At 41.1% G+C, this 7624-nt stretch overlaps 1 long non-coding RNA gene across 1 annotated transcript; it reads right to left on the bottom strand.

The window, feature by feature from the left end:
- Positions 1-4164: 4164 nt before the first annotated feature.
- LOC113028874 (uncharacterized) lies at positions 4165-7244 on the bottom strand. Its single transcript, XR_003273288.2, has 3 exons — positions 4607-7244; positions 4395-4512; positions 4165-4305 (listed from the first exon to the last, which is right to left on the bottom strand). It is a non-coding gene; the product is annotated as an uncharacterized LOC113028874 (long non-coding RNA).
- Positions 7245-7624: the final 380 nt, after the last annotated feature.

The raw sequence follows: 7624 nt of genomic DNA, 5'->3' as shown, positions 1-7624 counted from the left end.
AAATGGCATTTTCATCTGAAAACACTCCAAGTACACACTAGCGTTTTCAGTCGTTTTCACAGAGTTGTGCATCCACATTGAAACGGCCGAAAATGCTTACGTCCCAGTACTGCGCGTGTGTGAAACGCAAGAAGATTCGACCTGCCTCATTTCTGTCTGCCGCTCATTTACTTTCCGGCTCTTTGAAACGTCGCAGCAAAATGTTGAGGAAAAGCGTGGAATGGACTAACAATGGGGTGGAGTTGTTGCTGCGAGTAACACAAAAGTACGAAGTTGCAAGAGCGAGTGAGAATTAAATAAGAAGAAAAGCTATCTGGAGCATGTACGGACTGGTATTAATCTTTAATAGGGCTGCCAAAATAGAGAGCAAACAAAACATAGGCTGCCGGGGGATTCCCATGATGCATTGAGTTTTTCCTTTCCAGTCACCTTTCTCACTCACTATGTATTAACAGACCTCTCTGCATTGAATCATATCTGTTATTAATCTCTGTCTCTCTTCCACAGCATGTCTTTTATCCTGTCTTCCTTCTCTCACCCCAACCAGTCGCAGCAGATGGCCCCGCCCCTCCCTGAGCCTGGTTCTGCCGGAGGTTTCTTCCTGTTAAAAGGGAGTTTTTCCTTCCCACTGTTGCCAAAGTGCTTGCTCATAGGGGGTCATATGATTGTTGGGTTTTTCTCTGTATCTATGAAGCGCCTTGAGGCGACTTATGTTGTGATTTGGCGCTATATAAATAAAATTGAATTGAATTGAATTGAAACAAAACAACTGTATAATGCCCTAAGCCAGGGGTCAGCAACCTTTCACATCCAAAGAGCCATTTGGACCCAGTTATAATTGTATTAATTAGTATATAATTGTATTTATATATTTCAATATCACAATAATCTTCCAATTTAGAAATACAAGTTAAAAAAGAACTAACATAAATAAATTACACTTTAGCTAAATACTTCTAATTTATTTTCCCAAACCATGCCGAGCCACACTATAAGGACTAAAGAGCCGCCGACCCCTGCCCTAAGCTATCTTAATTTAATTGGTCACATAACTGCATCATATGACTAACATGCGTCATTGTTTTAGAAAGTCTCTGTTTTAGAAAGTCTCCGTTTTCGCTGTCCACACGCGAAAGGCAAAAGCACTGTTTTGAAATGTATGCGTTTTCAAAACACTTCTAATAATTCTGATTTATTTCATCCTGGCCCATCCCATTAAAGAGTTAGTCCACAAAACTATTAAATACATTTTATGTTGCAAACCTTTTTTTTTTTAAATTTCAAATAAAAATAAAAATGGACTTTCTGAAAAATGTTAAACTAACTGAAACTTTTTATATTAACTTAGGAAAACGAATGAAAATAAAATAAAACAGAGGATGTATCATGACCTTTTGTATCCATTAGCAGAGGAGGAGCCAGACATTTGAAACACCTGGGGCTTAGCCCTAAAGGGTAGTATGCATGTGGGATTTTTTTTTTTTTTTTGTTTGGGGGGGGGGGGGGGGGGGGGTTAGAAATGACTGAAAAATTAATAGGCTCTGTTTTGACTTTTGTTCAAAAAAGAATGACTTCATATAAGGAAAAATATATATCACATGTGCAGGACACCTTAAACTAGTTTTTTAATTAAGCAGCAAGGCAGAACAAGGTCAGGGCTGTATCAAGACACGAGGACTAAACCCCAATTCAACCAGACCCAGAACTGATCCTGAATTAAAACAGGACTACAACAGTTCAAAATCAGGACTACTTAGGATTTAACCAAGACAGAACCAGAATCAGAACTAGATGATAGTAGCACTAAAAATCATCATAGACCTGCACTACACTTATTTTTTTAATTCTACCAAAGTCCACTATTTAGATTGAGAAAGGTTTATATAATTATTTAGCCTTGTTGTGCAAACAAGCCTGCATAACTTAATAAATATAGAATTTGAAAAATAGCAAACCTAAAAAGAAACACTAGGTACGAGATACATGAGTACCTATGATACGGTGATACTTTTGGTAAGCAACCATTTGACTAACATGTGTGTCTCACCTGCTCTTGTTCCATCTCTGTTCCTCTCTCTCCCTCTTTGTGCTGACAATCATCAAATATACAGTTGAAACCAGATATTTATGTACTCTTCAGATCAAAACACAAACACTTTTTTAATTGTAACATCAAATCAGACTAAATGTTTATTTTTTTAGATTGATAAATATAAAAAACATATTTGTTAACTTTAAGAGTAAAGAGAGAAACTGTCTGTATTTCTTAATTGCAAATGGCACCAAATTGTATTCAAACTTGAGCCACATTTATGGAGCTCCACAGTTCTTTTCCTGGTGTTTTGGTTGACATCTCTTGATTTTCCCATTTCAAAGAAACAGGCTCTGTGTTTTGCCTTATATGCATCCACAGCTGTGCCACCAATTTACTCACATGGACTCTACTAACCTATCAGAAGCTTCTTCAGCTCAGAATGGAATCGTCTGCAGTTTCTTATTAATTAACAAACTTAGTGTATATGTACTCCTAAATTTAATGAAAGTGATAAAAAATAGACAGCTCTGTCTCTCTTTATTCTGACATTTAACTAATTCAAAAGATATTTCAATATTTATCTAAAACAAAAGTTTACTCTAAATTGATGTTGTACAGTAAAAATGTTTTATGTTTATGTTTTATGTAAATATCTGGTTACAAATGTGAATATCCTGCTGTGTACTGAAATCCCTCTTGTTTTGCATAGAAATATACTGAACAGCATACAAAGCATAATATATAAAATAACATTTACCTGAGTTTTTTCTTTGAAAGAAGCCTCTAATGTCCATTCTTATATTTCAGTACATAACTGAAACCGATTTAGTCGGGGAGGGTAAGAACTGAAAATATGAAATAAACACACGTAAGCTAAGACTCTCTAAAAAAATAGTATTTGTTCGGCTTTTCATTTCGCCATTTGTTGATTCACTTGAAGAGCAAGTAACGTAATATTGGTCAAGTGATCAGTTTGATATCAATCTTTCGTGATACACCGTCATATTTACATTATTTGTACGGTGCGAATGATTTGCTTTGGTACCTGGTCAAACTTAAGCTCTCCTTAGTATGGCTGGCTCCGTTTCTCCAACAGCGCACTCACAGGCAGCAGCTGCCCCGCCCCCTCGCTCAGTCGCTCAGTGCCTGAGCTCGGATCATACCAATATCAGGGGGGATTCACGCACAGTCGTAAATTCCCACAGTGTGCACTATGTGCTTTGAATATTGTGTGTACTTTTTGTTTTATACAGTTGTCAGCCAGGCATCTAACTATGAAAAAATTACACTCCAAAAGACCCCGGGCTTCTGACAAAACAACCCGGGCTTAAGCCCAGTAAGCTACCCCCACGCTCCGCCCCTGTCCATTAGTTTGGGAGACATTTTATTCCAGCCTGCCTGATGAGGTATTGACAGACGCCTTTATGGCGACTCTGGATGTTTACGAGACTGTGAGTCAGCTTTCAAAAAGTTCTGTTTTTATTGTAATACCTGAACTGTTTTTCTTAAAGCTTGCCTCTAAAATATGCAACATATTGTGACGCTGGAACCCGAATTTGCCAGATTTTGAAGAGGGCAGAGTGTGAAGTCATAAGCTAGCAGTAGCTAGCATGGTTATCAAGGTACCGTATTTTTCGGACCATAAGGCGCACTGTCGATGAACGGGTCTGTTTTCATACATAAGGCGCACCAGATTATAAGGCGCATTAAGTGAAACAAAACAGTCAGATAACTTTACTCAACTCATTCTTTTTGCTTCCTCCACTTCCGTACCATTGATTCATTAATGTTGAATTCTATCACAGCTGCTCTATTCCCATGTTGTCGCAGTATATTAATGATTAACCTCGTATTGTGGATGTATTATCTCAGTTGTTCTCCTGACTGAAGTTTAGTCTGTTTACAGCATCCTGCCATGCGATTGCATTTGTCCCTAACCATCGGGAACTCTCACGTTAACTTTTATCAAGTGGAAAAAGGTTAGCATTCATCCTACAGCTTCACTGTTTATGTTATGCTAATATAGCTGTGTCGCTAGCGATCACGTAGCACATCATTATATACCTGTTAGGTGGGCTGGATTACACAGATGGATTACGTGGCAGAAACACACACGGACGCAGAATAGTTAGTGATGCAAGTTTTTATATACACGAGTAAGGGGGAATATTTACAAGGGAAGGGGCTATATACAGTGATAAATAAAAATGTGCCAGGCGATGAGACGGAGCCGAAGCATGCAGGTAGGCAAGCAGACGCACCGGAGCTACCTGACAACAGGGAACAAAACAGGGCTTATGACATACCGTTGATAGCCGAACGTTAAACACAAGTGGACGGAGAGAGTTGGAGAGCTTACTTGACCACCCAAACCACAGCCGCTGCGGTGAACGCCGCCTGATGGTACGTAGCACTCCGTCGCGGATCCACAATAGTCAACACAAAATCCTAGGTAGGCGGGCAGGCGATGGAACAGGCTAAGACAAAGAAAAGTAGGCAAAACGTGGATCCTTTAAAACATACAGCTCCACAGCGTAAAATCAACAGATGCAGCCTGTGCTGACTAGTTACCACTTGTGACAGCGACAATACTCCGACACCAGACGTCCGTGACTCTGCTCCCTAAGAGCGCTCACTGATGACGTCCGATGCGTCGCAGGTGTGTTGGAATGCCATCAAGCCTCGCCTCGCCTACCTATAACCAAAAAGGAAAACAAAACCCAAACAACAACAATACACCTACCCACCACCTCCTAACAATACCAGCTAGCCCAACTTCAATAACCCTACAAAAGTCACTACTGTTTACTTTTCTGTCTTCATTTATGTTGGAAGTGATAGCAGAGCTGTACATTTTTATTTTTCAGAAATCAGAACATGCTATATCATGTTTAGGTAACTAGTGAAACTAGCGAGCTAACTTCCTGCTAATTTCCTGCTAACTTCTAACTCCATTAAATTTAATAAATTCTCTTTTCATGGATGCCTGGATGTTGAACGTAATTTTTACACCTGGTAAAGCAGCAACGCTGATCATTTTATTAAAGATGAAAGAATTCAGACAGTTTTTAACTCTCAGTGATGCCACAGTGTTCGTTTGACTTTGGGACCTGAAGCAGACAGAGTTTTGGACCCAGATTAAGTTGTACTAAAAAAATTTTGGCAGACTTTTGAGTGCCGTGTACCACATAAAATCAGTTCGAGGTCAGTGTCACTACCCGATCCGTACCGGAAACCCGATCGGTACCCCGCATGCGCAAATCTTACGTCACTTCCTCTCTTTGCGACATTCAATATATTTGAATGATGCGGTTAGCGCCCAGTTAGCTCCTAGCATTTCTCAACAGCTCTGCCTTCTTTTCGACTGCCCGGGACATTTAAACAATGGATAATCCGTATACAAAGAAATTCATGCTTTTCTCCTCAACAGAGAGCGTCCCCCGATTGAGCAACAGCGCCGTAAAATAAGAAGAATGGCGTCTAATTACAGAGTTAATAATGCAGACTTTGTAATATCTCACGTGTAGATTCATCAGCCAGATGAAGTGTTTACTGACAATTGACAGTGATAGCGCACATCATCATCACTATTCCAACAATCCTCTCCTCACAGACAAGCATAAACACACTCGACTATCGCTAAATCAGATTTAACACACGTTTGTAATGACGATAATTCAGTTTATAATAGGGTTTATTCAATTGACAATCTGATAGACTCCATGCGACGATGTGTTGCACTGCATGAGGCAAATAGTGGTCACACCAGATACTGACCGGTTCTGGGTCCCCAGACCCCCAATAGCGCAAAAAACTGCACATTCCAGGGTGGCCTTTTGTTGTGGGCAGTCTGAGGTACACCTGTGCACTACTCATGATGTCAGATCAGCATCCTGATGTGGCACACCTGTGAGGTGGGATGGATTATCTCAATATAGCAGATGTGCCCACTACCACACATTTGGACTGATTTGTGACCACTGTTTGGGAGGGATGGTTATATTATGTATCTGGAATGAATTCTAGGTCTCTACGTCCATCCCATGGGGAATGGGAGCAGTAACAAAGGTGTTGCGTTTATATTTTTGTTGAGTGTAACTACAACGGTGTTTGCTAGTTCACCTTACATGCATTAATTTAATAATGTGGATAGCGTACTCAATGTAAATTACACACAAGCAACATTAAGCTACTCACACAGAGAAGAACGGCTGCTGCTGCCGTCATCATCCGTCATCATTTCTGCTACACTGGCAGGGCTAGGGGCCAGGACTCTACTCTTTGGGTTCTTGGGGGATGTTGTTAACTCGGTGCATTTCTCCGCTTTTAAAAAAAACGCTATGCGTCGCCAGGTTTGTCGTCAGATTCGAGGTGTTACCTCCTTTGCACAGTATCACCTTAAATCACTTGTTGCAGGCTGCTGAGTTTGCATCTTTTTCTGTGAAGTACAGCCAGACTTTTGACCGCTTCGCCTTGGGCACTTTTAATCTGTAGCTCTGCTCTAAAAGAACGTACGTACCTGGGCCTGCCTACTATCCTTGCAAAGGTAAAATGATTGGCTAGAATCCAAGGTATATGACATCTCAGGGGAAAAAAGCACCGTAATAAAGCACCGAAATGTGCGCTGCTTTTCGGTCTGGTTACTACCGTTTATGTCAGAACCGGTGCCATCATGGCAACGGATACTGGTACCCATCCCTAATTAACTGCATTAAAAAGAATCCAACAGCACAAACACAGTCCAAAGGCCAGTTTAGGACGATTAGCTGAGGTGAAGCCTAGCAGACAGCTAGCAGCTACATTCTCTCTTTTATCACAACCTTTCCTGTTCCACAAACCTGTTCTTATCAAGCTCTTCTGTTTGATTTTACCAAAATATTTTTTAGTTTTTAATGAAATATTAACTCTCAATCATTCACAGGACGGGTGATAAGAGGATTTTTAGCTGGGCTTTATTTGCATCCAGAAAACAATGCAGTCCATCCCCAAGAAAAGAAGCAGAGCTGAAGCTCAGCTCCCTAAAACTGGTTCAGACAATCTGAAAGCAGCCACCGATTGGCTGGGACGCCCACACAGAGGCTTCAGCCTACAAACAGCTCACGCTGACCTCGACTGATCCCTGATCTATCTCCAAACCTCTGCTCTCCGCCTCAAACATCCAAACGGAAGACCAAATCCAGACCAACGCCCACACGGCAACGTGAGGCTCAACCGGGCCAAACTCCCACCGCCGCCAGTGTCCTCAGGCCTCGTCCGCTTCCCACGTCCGACCACATCATCTGGGATGAAGCTGGGCTCTCACCGCCGTCGTCTGTTCGGGTCAGACCTCAGACACCCACCATGAGAGGAGGGGGCGCAAATTATCCCTCCAAACGCCGAGGAACAATTGAAATGTGCGCGTCCAAGAAATGAAAAATGATTGGAAAACAAAAAGGACACCTACACTTACAATCGATGGCAGGAAATTATAATGGATAATTGTGCTTTTAAAAAGACATTTGGTGGAGAAAGTTAAAAACAAACTGGTGCAAAAGGAAGCAAAATTTATCTTCCTTCTGTCTCTTCTTTAGATAAATGGTAAAGAGGTAA

This window comes from Astatotilapia calliptera, chromosome 2 (assembly GCF_964374335.1).
Source record: "Astatotilapia calliptera chromosome 2, fAstCal68.1, whole genome shotgun sequence".
NCBI classification, from domain to species: Eukaryota; Metazoa; Chordata; class Actinopteri; order Cichliformes; family Cichlidae; genus Astatotilapia; species Astatotilapia calliptera.
This window is presented reverse-complemented; position numbering and strand designations above follow the sequence as displayed.